This window comes from Macrobrachium rosenbergii, chromosome 55 (assembly GCF_040412425.1).
Source record: "Macrobrachium rosenbergii isolate ZJJX-2024 chromosome 55, ASM4041242v1, whole genome shotgun sequence".
Lineage (NCBI taxonomy): Eukaryota > Metazoa > Arthropoda > Malacostraca > Decapoda > Palaemonidae > Macrobrachium > Macrobrachium rosenbergii.
Window position 1 is genome coordinate 36,416,121 of NC_089795.1, and position 17,869 is coordinate 36,433,989.

Sequence of the window (17,869 nt, forward strand, 5' to 3'; positions counted from 1 at the left end):
GCTACTGACAACAGGATCCTGTGAAAACTTGCGGGGCTGTCGACAGACCAAGCAGAGAGGAACGGAACTGATAAACCTGTCCCTCGAAGATCGAACCTCAGGAACTTCCTTGAAGCTGGGTATCGACGCGGAAAATAAGCGTCTTGGAGGTCTGTCGTAAACCATCCAATCCCCTGATGTAAAGACGCCAAGACCGACTGAGTTGTCTCCATGGAGAATTTTGTCTTCTGAAACGAAGACATTCAACGCCTCACGTCCAGGGCGGGCCTCCATCCCTGATGCTTTCGTAACCAGGAACAGACGATTGAGAACCTGGAGATAGAGGGGCATGAAGCAGTTCTATCGCTCTTCTCCAGCATGGCTCGGACTTCTGAGCGAAGGGCGTCTAGTTTCGGCGGAGTTGTCGAGCGCCTGTAAAGAAACTGGAGCCTCCACTAAAGGAGGTTTGGAAAGGAAGGGATGGCATATCCTTCTTTAAAACTTGATCGTCCAAGGGTCTGCCGAGATCTGTTGCCACTCTTGCCAGAACCTTTGCAGTCTGGCTCCTACAGCTGAATGGAGGACAAAGGTCTATTTCTTCTCTGGGGCCGTCGAGGTTCTAGGGCGGCTTTTGCTTTCCTCTGGCCCTGCCAAAACACGTTTAGAGGGTCTTCCTTTATACTGTCCATAGAAAGCTGGGACGAAACACCGCGCACAGAAGCGGTAAAGCAGGTCTCTTCGCTTTCTTGGCAGATGCAACAAAAGATCCTGGGTTGATTTCTGGAGCTAACGCCTGGAAATTGCAGCAACCAACTCTTGCGGAAACAGATGAGCAAAGGAGAAAAAAAGAGAGCCGACTTCTGGCTTGAAGAAACACCTTTGCTAGGAAGGAGCACCAAAGTTGCCTCTTTTTGAGAACCCCTGTCGTAAATAAAGAGCCAGTTCTACTGCACCGCCGCAGATGCCCCTATCCATGCAATCCCACTACTCCTAACACATCATCCAAGAGCCGAAGGAAGATTGTAATCCTTAATCTTCCTGGCTAAGGCCGCACGCCCAGTCCAGGAAGCTCACAATTTCAAGAGTCCGAAATACGCTCTTGAAAAACTTGATCCAGTTTGGAGGACGTAAAGAAGACCTTAGCAGAATTAAGCGCTCCTACTGGCATCCATGAGACTGAGAAGTCCCCTGTGCGGAGGCAGCCACACCCAGGGAAAACATTTCCCCAGTCTCATACCAACTCCAGTTACGGGAAGGAACGAGGAGGAGGGGAAGACAGAAGACGTTCTTTCAATTTCCCTCTTTCCTCAGCCACAGCCAAGCATCCATCTTCTTAAGGCCTTTCTTCTAGACGGACAGGACAAGTTTGTTGGTAAAGTCCGAAGAAGACAGAAGCCTTGTCCTCTTGTACTGGGACCCAGGAGACGGAGGAGCTTGGGCGAGAACGAATCAGGAAGTTCTCAATAAAGAACTTCAAAGAGCTTCTTGTAGAAGAGAGTTGCGGAGACTTCTCCTCCTTACACTGCCCTCTGCCTAAGAGGAGTTCTGTCAGAAATTGGGGATAAGTCCAGCTGGACAACATCAATCCAAGTCTCCTTGAACTGAGACTTGAGTTACACGGGGGGCTGGAAGGCTGACATTCTTGCTGTGTCACCGAAAAGAGTTTGAGCCTGTTGAGGAGCCATCGGAGGAGCCAAAGGAGGCGCAGTTGATACAGCAACCGAAGGTGGCGCCAAAGGCATGGAGCTGTCGGTACCACAGCGACAGGCGGCAATGAAGGCCAGCGTGGCGCTACCAGAGAGCGCAGACATAGTCGTCGAGGCGGCGCCGCTGGTATCTGGAGGCGCCAAAGGAGCGCTAACGGCACAGCAGCCAAGGTGGTGGCGCCAACGCAAGAGCGGCGCTACCGGGCGACAGAACGAAGAGTTGAGGTGGCGCCGCTGGCATCGAGGAGGAGCCAAAGAAGAGACTTGATTTTAGACAAAAGTTGTAAAAATCGAGTCCAAACAGGCGTTAATTCCGTCAATCACAAGCTGTTGAGGTTCATCGAATGCTGGAGCAGGCGCCACAGGAACAGGAGTCACAGGAGTCGCTGGCGCCCAAAGGAGCAGGTCTCTCAGAAGTAATCGCCTGATAGGAGGATCCGCGATAACGAATGAGACGAGTCCGACGAAGAAAGCCTCTCCGTTCTGCCTAAAAGCTACAGGAGGGGGAAGGATCCTCCAGAAGAGCCTTCTTCTTGGAATCTTCAATGGAGAAAGCAGACGAGACCTCTGAAAGGTCTGAAGAGTCGCTAAAAACGCCAACCTCTAGGCGGAGGAACTCCAACTGGATCCACTGACACTCTCCGCCCTCACCTTTCGGTGGTGAGGGCCAGCAGCCCTGGGAAGCGGCAACAGGACTGTTTGAGGGGGGCAAACGCTTACTGGGAGCAGGTCCCACCACCTCCTTTCGGCTTGTGCCTTCCCTGAACCTGGGAGCCTGACAGGGGCCTAGACCTGGGAGCGTGAATGGGCCGAGAAGCTACCTCCTCCACAACACTTTACACAAGGGTACAACACTCGATTATCACTGCGGTCTACTAATCATTGCAAATTGTCCCCATTTTCTGCATGGAAGACATAAACGTGATTCAAGGACTGACTGACACTTGTATCAGGATTGGGAGAAAAGCGGTGTCCTGGGGTAGGTAAACTACAGGAACTACAGGGGGCAGGGATACAGGATTTAAAAACCTCTTTGACTACCTCTTTCCTGACCTCAAGACCTAGAAGAGGCCTTCCTAATCCTATCTCTTTTCTAGCTTCTTCATGTACTTCCCAAAGCACTCCAGTCAGACAAAGTTAGAAGTTCACACTCGTTACAAGTCAAATCAGCAGAACATTTTGCCCCCTGCATGAAAAGCACGAAGTGTGGATCTAAACTAAGCTTAACAAGCCTGGCTTTTGCAGCCTTTCCTGCAAAAACTGGATACCACTAGAACCAGAATCAGACATAATAGTCTAACTAATAATAACTCGAGCAATAACTAGCGCCAGCAAAACAACAAACCTAGTACTTCACCAAAAAAGGAATTAGAAGTTCGAATTGTTGAGAAATACTACCAGCAGCAGAACCGTATTACCAGTTCGCACGGCAAAACTAAATGATTTGTTCTTGGGATTTGCTCCCGATACCCCGATAGAGGGCGGTAGAGGGATCACCTTTGTAACGATAGCGCTAACGCCGAAATTTGAATACTGCCGTGGCGTCAAAGACGACAGCTATATGTAACTACCGTAAGTTGTATAAGGAAAAGAAAGAGACAATCAACAGGAGATGGAAAAATGTTCTCCCAGGCCTGGAACCAGCTGTTAACTAGTCATTAACTGTCTATGTTTTGTCAGCCACAAATTTTAATGAGGATGCAAAAAGGAAGAGAGTAACCTGGCTAATTGGATGGGTGGGGAGGGGGAGCCAGCCCAACTCAGCACTGATGCCTAGCTTATACAAGATGGGAAGAGTTGGAGTCAGGAAGGGCATCCATCTGTAAAACATCCGCCAAAAACAATCATGAAACGTCTGATTTAAGATAAAAACTGCTGTAGGAGGCTTAACTGAAATACTGACCTCAACTAGGACTTAAGCTGGGAAGAAGATAGAAGAAGAAAAACTGTAGTACTGTATATTCAGTGTTGACTGATGTGTACAGAGGGGAAAAAGCAGATGTCACAAATATGGCAGCCTATTTGGTGAATGTGTGAGCACAGGAAAGTACTGTACCTTATTGTATAATTAATAACATTGTGGAAAAACTATATACAATATAATCATGAAAGGTAAAAAGAACAATATGTACAGATTAACTCAATCTACTACAAATTATATACACAGTGACCAGAAAAACTGCAATACATAAGCACAAAAATACTTAAATCGTTGAAAATGAAAGAGAATGCCAGGCAATGCACAAACAAAAAACAAACAAGACTATATTAGGTAATGCAAAAATAAAAAACATAAAACACTATAAAAAATCGGTATTTTGCAAATATATGATTTAAAAGGTACTTCATAAATTAATGCTACTACAGCAAGGATGTTTTGGTCACTTATGCACCTGTTCAATTTTGTTCTAACTGATATCAAAACAAGCTACATTAAGTAGCATGGTCCTTACAAAACTGACACAATTCTCTCTCCATGATTCAAGACAAGGTAATGATTACTTCAAGGTGCTCTACAGTATAGACAATTACAGTATTGTATACTGAAACAATATCAATAAGCCATAAATAATTCTAGACTTAATATGCCATAAAACTTACCTTTGGGTCAGATATCGTTTCGACATAGCTCTGTGACTTAGCTGCTAAGCTTACTACCACCACTCCACACAACTGAAAAGTAAATGCAGATACTAGTACAATAAAGTAGATAAAAATACACATAGGAAAGCTTTTAACTCTTCAATCTTACTATACTAAACAAACTTAAAATAAAATTAACATCTCATTTGGGTTGGCTTGCTCTTAAACATTTCAAGTACAGTAACTATTGTTTAGCAAGTTGTGTCAGTACCAAAGCCAGAAATGAGATAAGCAAATATATTGAGGGCTATCTATGACATTACTTAGCCTATTAATGCTACAATACCATATCTGGTACAATTTTAAAGAAATACTTACAATTTACTGTAGCAGCTAGTGAATGAGGGAATGAGAAACACTCACCTACTCACTTGACTGCTGACATCACTTTTTCTTTCAGAAACAGGGACAAATGTGAAGTGGGTAGAAGTGGGATTGTGATTAAAGATATCAGGTTTATCTATGAAAAGTGTAAATTATCTTGATTTACAATCTGTTACTACAAGGATACCAATCTTTGCCTCTGGTATAGACTCTCTCCTTAGGAGGTTTTGTCTCCACCTAGGGAGAGCTCATTCTGCACAACTTTGTCAGCATTGCCGAGGGAGAGCTCACTGTGCAAAACTTTGTCAGCATTGCCGAAGAGCACATTCTGGGTGCTTACCCTCACAAGCATAGGCCTACTACCCTCAGCACAGCAGAGGTGATAAAGCAAAAGGTAAGGAGAGATGGGCACCTCAGAGGAAGGGGAGCCAAAAAGATTCAGCGGTATCAAAGGTGCACTAATGGCCCCAAAGACACTGGCAAACATTGTTTGGACTTCTCCATTGCTTGCCGGACCTCTCCACTGCAAACAAGACCAGCCAGCACACTCCACTCCTTGCTAACACCGAGGACATGAAGCAACCACACCCTTTCACGTCCTTCACACTTTTGTTGTTTCTGCTTTTATTTTCCTCTACTGTAGAAACTGTAGAAACAAAACACCAGACACACACAATGAAAAACAGCTTCAACTTAAATCAGACAGAGCACACACGCATGCAAACACACACACGCATGCAAACACACACACACAAGCACTCTCAACAAAGGGTGAAGATAAAAAGCTGGCTCCTGGCAGGTTAGTGGGGCTCCGCCAACTCACCCACTTACCACCCATTAACCTCCTTGTTACCAAGCTTCAACAAGTTTCCAACTCATGTAGAACAATTACACTTGTACATAAGGCTTCCTATATTTATAACAGAGATAAAATCAATGCAACCTGTTTTAAGTCATTTGTCCTTCCTTTACCAGAAAACTGTTCTTTGGTGTGGATGTCTGCTTCTGTCAAAGATTTGTCTCTTTTTGATAGAGTGGTTCGTGGTGGTAGGTTTCCGTTTCTTAACATCATCAGTTATGACTTGGACCATCAACAAATGGTCACTTGTTAGTAAATTTTTCAAAAGTTGCATCTTAACAGAGATCTTTCATATTCACAATTGATTCCTGACATTGTTTTCATGCCAAAAGCACCTAGATTTGCTGAACAGGAGCACCAATATGCAGTAAATGTGCCTCGATGTAGAACTTCTCAGTTCCAGAGGTCCCTTATTCCTCACACTGTTGGACTGTGGAACAGTCCCCCTAAGGAAGTTGCACAATGTGAACTTCAAAATTCAAGCAAAGATGCAATGCATTACCACCCTAATATAATTCTCCTTGTATTTGAATAATTTACTTACATTTTTATCTGTGTAATTATTAATTTGTTAATTTATTTTTTCTTTTATTATAACCAGTCTCTCCATTCTGTATTTCCTATTACCTTCTGTTACTTCTTTCAAATGAACACCATATTCTTAAGAAGCTTGAACTTCAAGTCAATGCCCCCTGGGGCTTGTTCCATATGAACAGGGTTCAAGTTCTAAATAATAATAATAATAATAATAATAATAATAATAATAATAATAATAATAATAATAATAATAATAATAATTATAATAATAATAATAAAAGGCTAGTTTGTATTTCCATGAGAACAGTAAAATGTACTCTGAGACCAGTTCTGTCCTAATCCTGTCACTAGGCCAATCCCATACAGTACTTCTAGCCCCTACCCCACAGTCTACAACACCTCATATTTAATTTTAAGCTGAAACCATGGCTGGTCTGTGGTAAGGAGTCAGCTGGGTAGCATACCCAGGAAAGAGCTCAACAAACATTTCAAGACTTGCTAATGATGAATGAAGGGAAACTACGATTGGCTCTCCAAGATGAAGGTCCTAACTAGCTCTACTGCAACTTGAAACAGACCAGGTAGATGGAAATGGTATATGATGCACTAAATCAGAAATGACATGTTAGTGTATATACTTGATGGCTGAATATAAAGTTCAAAACAATCTTTGGCGAGGAAGGTGGGATACAGCTGAAAAGGACTCTCTCCCATTGTCAGTGTGCAAGATTTTAGAAAGGTGTTCTGAAAATTATCCAGTAACTAGAAGGCTGTTACAAATATACGCACCTTTGCCTGTTTCTTCTCCATCTGCCGAGAAGAGTTTTTCTACCCTCAATCTTGTAAGAGTTATAGAAGAGCAACAATGTGACAAGACCAACTGAATGGTCTTGCCAAATCATATATTCACCATGCCTTATCAGAAAATCATTAGGAAATTATTTCTTCTGTTACTGATATATTTTCTACAAAGCTCAAGAGACAACTTAACTTTATATTGCAGTTAAATAGTTTGTTTTTCACGATAATCTAAGATTAATCAAAGGCACTACAGGATTAATAAAATTTTGAAAGAAAGATCTAATTCATATACATTTTAATTTTTGAATCATTCACTAATAATTTTGGTATTTTTCTATTGCAAAATTAATGTTGCTTCATTTGTAATAATATTTGAAAATAAAGCAGTATTTAAACCTATAGTGTGGTAGTACAACTTTCCTGAGTGGGGCTGGTCCTTCATCAATTTGGGGGGAGAGAGAACAGACTGGGTGATATGGAAAAGTGGTCCCCCCCAATCAAATTTCTGCGGGCGCTACTGCTTGGGAGTCTGAGACGGGCGCTCGGAGACTGGATAGCGCTCTGGCGAATACTCTGGTTGTTCATGTGGGCGCCCAGAAGATGAGTGTTTCCTAGAGGGGCGCTTAGGTGCTGAAGACTGACGTTCTGCATGGGAACACTCAGGCGAAGACGAACCAGGCTGTGCCACATACTGCAACCTGGTTGCAGGTTGAGTGAAAGAACTCTAGCATGCTTCAAAGAAATGGGAGAGATCTTTGTACCATGACATCTCTTTAAGGGACGAGATTCTCCTGCAAAACGCCAAAACCGTCTCTTATCCGGACTGGAGAGATCAGAGTCAGAGAATAACTGGTGGGCACTCACAGCTACGCCTTTCCAACGGCTGTCAGAACCACGAACCACTGAATCAGATGAGGGGACAACTACCCGTGGGCAAACCCCGCAGACCTCCTTTGGACCTCCTGTATGTCTACTCCCAGGTTCAGGGGAGTGTGACAGTGACCTTCGTCTGGAAGAATCAGCAGGATGGGCAGCCACCTTCTCCACTGGCACTGGCACTTGCTGTATACTATGCACTTCGTCTGTAAGGACCTTAAGCGATTCACCTAATTTAGACACAGTTTTGACCACAAGATCAAATTTGCGGTCAAACTTACACTCGAGGCTGGCGACGGCATCGGGTTCAGAAGCATGGGAGCTAGGAACAGGAGTTGATGGTAAAATATGAGGAGGACTAAGGATGGGGGATAATGCAAGGGCAGGAGAAGAAGGAATATTATGGTGCATAACTTGAATATTAGTGATAGGTTCTAATCTCTGAGCCCTACCTTCAGCTCTAGCAGCAGCCTTCCTCTTCCTATCCCTATCCAATCTATCCAAATGAGACCTCAAAACTTTCCATTTCTTCTCATGCCATCCATCACATTCAGTACAAGTATGATCTTTCGAACACTCTTGTCCTCTACATTTTGCAAAGATCACATGACTATCATAGGTCACTTTGTCATCCAGGTCTTGCAACCCTCCCTACAATATCTAATACTTCATGAACTAGAATCACATAATGAATCACAAACTGCAGTAATCCTAACTAAACTGCTGAAAAACTACCAAAACAATCAGTACTTTACAAAATCCTTGGAAAAAGTGATGAAAAAACTTCAAACCAAACCACCCAAACATTCAATGTTGCAGTGAACGCCGGTAAAAAAAAAGAAGTGATCTTCTTTGTTTTGTTATACCAACTGTTCCCCGGTAGTGGGCGATTAGTTACCTACACTAGAAAACAAATGAATCACTACCACGAGTGGAAAAGTATGGCTGCGTAATTACTTGGTAAGTAACTTATAGGAAAAATAATAATAATATACGGAGATGGAATTTTTGTTGAATTTTACCAAAGATGGCCTAGCCTACATTAGAGATACTAAAAACAGGTTACTTAAAAGCCTATGCTAGTTTACATATGATTCGGGTATTATGAACTGTAAAACTGTTAATGTTTATAGCAATGGCAAATATCTTAATAATTTTAAACATTGAGTGTGACAGGATTCTTCTATGTAAAAACCCTCAGATATTAATAACACTGACATGGCTCAGGTGGTACGACTTCCGAATTATTCCCGCTTTGTTGACATTGTCAACCAACAGCACCATGTTCACTGACTACTCATCTTCTCATCTGTACCAACAGTTCTTCCTGTCTGTACTGTCTGGTGCAATTTAATATATTACTGACTAGTTTGCAGTATTGCATAATATGTTCTTGGAATTATAATTTTATTCAATTTAATATGTATTACTGTTCATTCGTTCTTGTATTATCCACCCTAGCAAGCATGTGTGGTGGTGGCCAATGATGCCAAAAACCAAGAAGCAATGCAGTCTATTCTATACCAAGAGGTGTTAAACAGTTTTTGACGATGTTCATTCTAAAACTGGGTAAATGTGGCATTTCTGATAGTTTCTGGTAAGATTTTAATAACACTGTTACACATTTCTGACATAAATACATGGTTAACCCAATATTTTCCCTCATGTTCAACAATGAGAAGAATTGTGATAATCTGTACCATTAAGGTCAGGGCAAGTATGGGATGACCCTGCATCCTACGCAAGGTTAGGTGAAATTGGAAAGGTTTTGTATCTTCCATCCTGTTTCCCATGTGACTAAAGGAGGGGTTGAGGAAAGGTGACAACAACTTTCGATAGAAATTAAATGTTTCCCAACATTTTTGTCTAAAATAATGAGAATATCCTAGGGAGCGAATATGGTAAAACTGAAGACTACTACTGCGACTTGGTTCATGCCAGTCGGCGACAGTAATATTTACCACATTTTGCTTAGACTTCTGTTTGGGGTTATGGCTTTCGTTTGTGTTTATGATATTTGCAGTCTTTTGTTTATGTTTCTACGTTTGTCCCTATCGGGTTTGTACTTAACAAGGAGACCATTTCGCACGCAAACTGAGCTACTGAACCAGTGGGGCGCGGTAGGCTAGTAGTCTTCAGTTTTACCAAGAATTGGGCATTTTCTCCCAAAAACCTAACTTGATAAAAAAATGCTTCACAGAATAAAGCCATTAAACTAGCCTACATTTTGCTATCGTCAGCTTGGGCACCTGGGCCTCAGCAAGTAAACAAAACAGGCTTAGGTGAGAAGAGCCAGCAAATAAGGAACAAATGCAGAGTAGGCAGTCTGGGTTACTTTTAGCCTAGTAGGCCCCCTGGGCACCAACCGCCCCCCCAACAGTAATTCTTGATCCCCAACCCTGCATACTGCCCTGCAATAGCTTAGTCTAAATCACCAACTAGCCTAATTCTTGCCATAGTATGCCAGACTTATTAAGGAGGTCCAGTATCCCGACATGCTTTCTACCAATATAGGAGCTATAGGGTCTAAATTGCCTAGGGGTAAACTACCGGCCAAAACCATGCTATGTCTGTGCCCTAAGAAAACTACCTCGGTTGGCCAACTGCCGGCAAGCGGCCGACTTTCACGTATGGCTCAATAACAGAGTGATTTCTTAAGGGTAAAGGTCTCATCTGTGCAAACTGAAACAAAAGGCCCCTCACAGTCTGTGATGTTTTTGGGCATCAGTAACAAATACAAGTAATTATGTTTACTTAAATAATCGTCAGACTACGTAAGCAATCTGGCCCAGTACAGGACAACCCTGTATCTATCTATATATACGTTAAAATGTATATTATACATGAATTTTCTAAATATTGTGATAAGTAGCTAAAACCTGGTCACCAAATACCGTACATGAGTTGGTAAATTACTTACAAATGCTAATAATATAAGCGGGCGCCACATAATAACATTCATCCACCGATAATACACGTCAAACCTCAAACTCATTGAGATTGATAATTTTTTGGGCAGAAAAATAAATAAGGTTGGTTTAGAATTTTTAAATTAAAATAATATTTATGTTAATTATTGCACATGCTTTAAAAATAACCATATTATACAAATATGAATATGCCAAAATTATTTTATAAGAATCAACTCGAATATGCAGATATACACTTGGGTGCTCCGGTGGCCAAAGTATGCGACTTTAGCTCTGCCATTTCACCACTCTCAAAACGTTCCAAGTTTACCGAAGATGACTGTGTTCACTGCTCAGAAATTTGGTCCATGTTCGTAACGTAATTCACAGAATCCAGTTGTATGATATATATAAACTATTAAATCTTCAATACTACAACACCTGACAACACGAATACTGTTTCATCTAAAATGTCTCAGCAACCATAAGACAATCAACACAGTTAGCAATTAATTCAAAATAATCATAAGTTCCCAGAATATTGATCTCAAAACGCTCTAGTTTGTCGACTGTAATTTTCAGTTTCTGTTTCCGCTTTACGCAATGCTAGACATTAACATTATTATCCATGATGATCAGTATTTATTTCCATATCAAAAACTTTGCAACTTCTTGAATGCATCCTATGTTCAGTATCTCTTTGTCTTGTTTGTCTCTCACAATTAATATATTTGACCAAATCCGAAGTGCAATCATTACATTAATTGGTTATCTGCACAGTTGCCATTAACTTCATCATCATTTTGGAACTTACATCCCTTTTCAGCATGACTATACCTTTGACAGTAAAATAAGTTACCCAACATAATACAAATTTATTACCTTTATCATAAATAGTCCTTCGAATTTCAGGATCACATTTTAGAATGTCGTGAGTGGTCGCATCTGCGGCGGGTTTGTTGAACAACAGGTTTACCTTCTGTACATCAGGGATGGACTATTCACTGTAAACATTACTGATTACGATTTTTGGTGGCAGTCACGGGGCCTTTTTCGCTTCAGCAGATTCCACAATATCGTGCATCCTGATTGCAGCTTCATCTGTACTGCTTCCATCAGCAAAATTAACAATATTGCCACCAGACACAGACTTATTATCAACCATTTTTAAGTGTATTAGGGACCTCAGTGATTTTGCTTGAAGCATGTGAAGATCTGATAACAAACATGTTTTTTTTATTTTTTACTTTTTTTGTGTACTTATCTTTTCTCTAATAGGAGCTTTTATCTTCCTCATTACGATTTCGAGCAATTCAATCTTTTCAATGAGATTATTAATTCTAAAGTCAGCTTTCGGTAATTCGGAGTCTCTTCGTAAAATTATCAGTCAACGTCCAGCATAAAATCCGCCGAGTAGTCATTTGTCTCATTCTGATACCTCCAAAGTTCAGCAATTTTAGCATCACGCTCAGCAATCCTCTATCTTGCAGCTCACTTTCATCCCTTAACACAATTTTTGAATTCTGCATTTCTTCATGTTCATTCACTATTAAATCTTGTTATCAAAACAATTAAAACAGAGCCACTTCAACATCTTGATATTATTATCTGCCGATTCGGTCTAAAAATACGCATCCCTTATAATACCACACACAATATTCGCATCCCACCCAGTCTTTATCTTTTCATCTAGCGGATTTACACGTGGGACAAAATATCAACTTTCCTTCTTGATGGCCACAATACAGTTTCAATGACACACTTTCTAAAGGTGGTTTTTCATGTGCAGCACAGATAATTTCATAAAGAAAAATACAAAAGTTTTGTTCTTCTCAAAATGCAAGAGCACTCACGAAGCACGTCCGATCTCCGGTTGCTCTCAGTCACACTGACAACGTCAAAATGTATTTGTCCATTCAAGAATCACTTGTTTCCCATTTTTATATTCTATGCATGTCGGATAGCGCGAGATTAAAACCATATTTTCTTTGATACTTTCTGCTTTTAATTTTTCTAGCTTTGCATAAGCTACGATCAGCTCAAATGTTAAAGTGTGTTTCATGATATCGGAGATAAAGACAAACAACTAAAACTTCATGGTTATTGTTGTTTTGTTCATGCGTATACAATGCTCCTACCAACCTGCTGAAACATTCACGTCAATCCGTAACGTTGAATAGTTCAGTGCATGCTTCAGCTTGAGTATTACAAGTTCTTCGTGTTTATCTTGTCACAGTAGGCAATGAATTTTCATGGCAGAGACACTGAAGGATGTCAATTCTGCATTTATTGCTATGTCTTTCTGTGTGATCAAACATGCATTTTCTCTCTAAATCTGGAAATCCTTCAGATTATATTTAAGTATATATATATATATATATATATATATATATATATATATATATATATATATATATATATATATATATATATATATATATATATCTAGAAGATGACAATTTATCACTATCGTATCAAAAGAATACCAGTGTCACTGCTGACTGATTTGGTTGTATTATTATTATTATTATTATTATTATTATTATTATTATTATTATTATTATTATTATTATTATTATTATTATTATTGTTGTTGTTGTTGTTGTTGTTGTTGTTGTTGTTGTTGTTGTTGTTGTTGTTGTTGTTGTTGTATTTTATTGATATTTGGTAAGGGTGGCTAAATGAATGCCACCATGAAATGGGAGTAGGAAACGGCGATGCAATTTGAAGACAGAAATCGCAGCATGTGGATACTCTTGTAGTTGATTATTGTCATAGGAATTACTAGTACCATAGCAAGTGTAATGTGCGATTTTGAAACATCAACAGGAAATGAATACCATGAGCTATAAAGAGAGAGAGAATAGGTGCGAATTGGAGTACGGAAAAATGAGAAACAAAAAAGGCAACTAAAAATGTAGATTATATATTTTATAATTTACGTTTTGCGGGGTAGTCAGGAACAAAGAACTTACATCCTTTTAAAGTTATTTACTGTATTGACTGGAGCATCTCTACCACCGCTGGTGGCTGCTAGATCATCTTAGTACAGTACTGCAGGGGTTGGCTTGCGCCTGGTTTAACCAGTGTTCTCACAACCACTGTGCCGTGATTTTCATGTCTTGGGTATAAGTTCCTTCACTCATGCCCACCGCTCTTTCCGATGATTAACTGTTTTTCTGCTTTTATTTATTTAGTCTAATTATTAACCCTTTAATATATTTAAATGTCTCTTATTTACTTTGATTTCAGATTGTTTCGTTTACATGTCTTCTATTTATTTTAAAATTTATCTGGCAAATTCCCTGTTCATATAGTCTTGTTCTATCAGAATGCAAGCGCATTATAAGTAATAATAATAATAATAATAATAATAATAATAATAATAATAATAATAATAATAATAATGTCTCAGTGTTAAGAAACGCAAGGGATATATATATATATATATATATATATATATATATATATATATATATATATATTTCTGTTTACTACTGTTAAAAAAAATATTAGCTGGCGTTCGTGTGTAGAAAAACATTTATACCTGAGTGGAGAAGGTATTCTCTTTGATAATATATGAATTTGACCGAGAAGATGAAATGGAAAATAACTGAAGGATACAGAGGAGACTGCAGAGATGTATAATGGAAAATATGCTCGTAGTTAGCTCCTTCCGACTCAGCATGTGTAGTGGGAATGGTAAGATGGCTTCCTCTTGCTTTGATAGGGATCAGGAATTGAGTTTCGTATTGGTGGATCAGATTTGATTACCACGGTTGAGCTATAGCTCAACCGTGTTGATTACATGAATTCTCGGCATACGCTGCCACGATGAGGCCGAAACAGTTATCTCGTTTCCTGACAATAGATAAAATTCAGTGGCTCGGCAAAATTTTTCATGTTTTACCACATCAGCTTAGCAGATTTGTGTTACTGTGGACACAAAAAGCAGTTTTCGAGTTTTAAGCTTTCATCGCTTTTATTTGTCTTCTCATCGACTGAATACAATAAGGACTGACGTTGAGGAAGTTTTCTGCACAGGGAGTTCATCCTTGATTTACATTTAATGACTGTTGCAGGCTTGTGTTTGTCCAGAGTCACCTGCACTTACTGCAAGGGGGAAAGCGACGTAAGAGAAAACATAGGAAATTACAAGTTTGTGTTTCAGCTAACTGGGAACAATAAGGTTAAAAATGTGGTATTTTTCATTTATTTCCAAAGACTTTACTGTGACATGACTATTACTGTTATATTAACATATGGGCAAAGCAACGATAATAAAAAGATTTCCAGGTTTACCATCCATTCTTAGGTACATTGTTGTTAAAGATGTAAGAGAGTAAAATCGTGTTATCACAGTGATTGCCGGCTATCATTTTTTCTCTATTTATCATACACGCTTATAATAATTTTTAATACTGTTTACACAACACTGAATTTTCGTCGATAGCGCTTTAATTTAGACAATGTCTATAAACCTGTTTGTTGCTGTATGCATTAACGTTGTCAGAGTATTGAAGGATGCAACAGACTTATTTAAGATGGAAGGAGACAGGCAAACTAATCAAGCAGGGATTACTGTTCTTTTCGCAAAACTACTGATCATTCCTGTCAATTATTAATCGTTCGGATAAGTTTTGAAAGTTATCAAGCCCACTAGGATTCTACAGCGTGAGGAGGAAACTGAGGTACCAGTGAATAACACTTCTTGTACTATTTTCTACATAACCAAATTCCTTCTGATCCATCTTTTGACCCAATTCATATATTAGGTGCCTTCATTTTTTTTTATTCACGTTCAAGGTCAATAATGTATCCAGAATACTAACCAAACTATCCTCTACTATGCGAGATTCGTTTCTTTTAGCTACTAGCAGTTTACTAGTTTTATCACTTTGGTTTTATGTACAGCCCTCCACAGGGATAATTCCCTCTCTGGCGGGCCCTTGTACGTTTTCGAAATAAGGTGCTTCTTATATTTTATAATTGTCTTTCAGTGTTTTCTCGTTAGTATCGTAGCTCCTGCAGAATAGGAGACTCTTTAGTTCTTTTTTAAAAAATACTTCCTTCTTCTATTAAATTGCAGAGGATCATTATTCAAATCCATGATCCGTATTATTTTTCACCTTTGACATATTCTTTACATACTGCCATCATATGTTTTATGTTTAGTATCACTATAGTCTTTCTTTACACAATTTTTACGCTTGAAGATGTTGCTAGCACATTCATTTGATTTGTGATTTTCACCACATCTTGGACAAGCTTGGTCATTTCTACAATTTGTTGCGCTGTGACCAAATTCCCGACATTTATAGCATTGATAGGGCATGTAACAGTCGTATACTTTGCAACGGCTATACAGTGTAGACAATTTGTCACCTCTACCATAAATAGCCTTTCGTATTTGTGGTGTGCATTTGATGATATAGTGTTTACATTTGTCATCTTTGGTTATCATTTCCTTTACAATTTTCTGGTCGTCATTTTCAGAAATGAGGCTACCTATACATGGATTTTTCTTTACAATGTTATCGACAATGTCACTCGTGAAAAGTTTTTTTTTTCTGCAATGACCCACTCTGTAACAGGGCTGGTGTAAAAGAATTGTATAGAATTCAGGCCAAAGGCCAAGCACTGGAATCCCTGAGGTCATTCAGCGCTGAAACGGAAATTGACAGTAAAAGGTCTGAAAGGTGTAACAGGAGGAAAACCTCGCAGTTGCACTATGAATTAATTGTTAGAATGTGGAAAGTAAGATGGAAGAAAGAGAATAAGAAAGGAGGTACAGTAAAAGGAATGAAAGGGGTTGCAGCTAGGGGCTGAAGGCAGCCTTCAAAGAACCTTAAGTACACTGACGCACTACCCACCCTACGGGGGCCTGGTATAGTCTCACTTTAACCTTGGCATTTATTTTTGGAGGTTCTAATAGGGTCTTTCAGGCAGAACTCTTTGTATTTGTTATTGATACCCTACTCTTTACTTAAATAACCTCGTCTTCTATGTGATACCCATTCAAGTAAATATGTAAATTTAGTCTTGTATATCTTAAGCTTTCACATCTTTTTAGTTACTGGGGAAATTTTCAGAATCTAAAAACTTTCAAAATCTGCACTGGATCTCTTTTTCATTATTTGTCATACTTCTATAAATCTAAATTTATTGTGATATGTGGCTTATGGTTCCTTAAAATTCGTAATCTTTCTTACTATGTTGATAAAAATATAGTTCAAGCTTGGATGGGTGTACTTCTGTCATGTGGGACTTTATTCATTGTTTATTTAGCTGTAGTATTTTAAAGATTCTTATAACCTCTTCACTATGTCAACCACTTTGAAGGCACTCTTGTTAAGGTATTTAATTCATATGGTAATAATGTTTCTCAGAATAATATTTTGGAGTTCTTCCCTTGATATATATGTGTGGTGCAGAATTGTAATTACCCCTTTAGTTCTGCAAGACAATTCCAAAGCGATCTAGTGCATTGTTTGCAACCCTTAACCATTCTTATCCTTGTACCAACAGTTCATAGTACCATATCATCATGGTCTGCGGTAAGTATTGCATTACTTACCATCAAAAAACATTTACAGAGATCATTTACCACAAGGCACAATGCTATGTAAGTGGTTTTATTTTCTCATGATGGAATATTTGGTTAAATATTATGTTTCATGATGTTCAAACTGCTAATAAATTTGGGTTACTTCGAATTTTTTAAATATGACAAATTACATAAATATTTGTAAGATGTTTGCAAGTGTATCTCCTTTATTATTTAAAATTTATTTTATTCATGGCTATATTTCCAGTTTATATATTGATATGAATCCAAGAAAATTTTCATCTCAATGTCTACAATACTGCGATTGATGCTGAATTTCATTAAATTAAAATGGTCCTGCAGTGTGTCCTGGAAGAAAACCGTTTAAATAGGTTCCAAAGAACTTGGTACTATTCTTTTAACCTTTCATCAAACTAGGAACTTTCTTCAGCAAATTCTTTGCTTTCAGCTTCATGGAGAGTTGATGACTTTCCTTTCAGCGACATAATGCTTATTCAGTTCTTGAATTTTTGTTAGATCAATACACACTTGTGCTAAAATAATGCTCTTAATTTGGACATTTCTTTTTCTATATCAATTTTCAACTTGCTCCCTTCTAAGTACCTTTGGTCTTCATTGTACTCCATTCCATCACCCCTGTCAATAAAATTTTCTGGAGGTTCAGTGA

The 17,869-nt window shown here is 39.0% G+C and overlaps 1 protein-coding gene across 2 annotated transcripts in view; it reads right to left on the bottom strand.

Annotated features, from left to right (window-relative positions):
- The window catches only part of LOC136835111 (protein disulfide-isomerase A5-like), a 55,996-nt gene extending 43,469 nt beyond the window's left edge, over nucleotides 1-12,527 (bottom strand). The window contains exons 1-2 of one of the 2 annotated variants that reach the window (XM_067098277.1): nucleotides 11,517-12,527; nucleotides 4,287-4,358 (exon numbers count right to left, since the gene is read on the bottom strand). The gene's annotated coding sequence lies outside the window, so the exon portion shown is untranslated. Of the gene's footprint in view, nucleotides 1-4,286; nucleotides 4,359-10,645; nucleotides 10,728-11,516 lie in introns of those variants that run through there. The other variant, XM_067098276.1, reaches the window with a different exon arrangement.
- Between the last annotated feature and the right edge of the window lie 5,342 nt (nucleotides 12,528-17,869).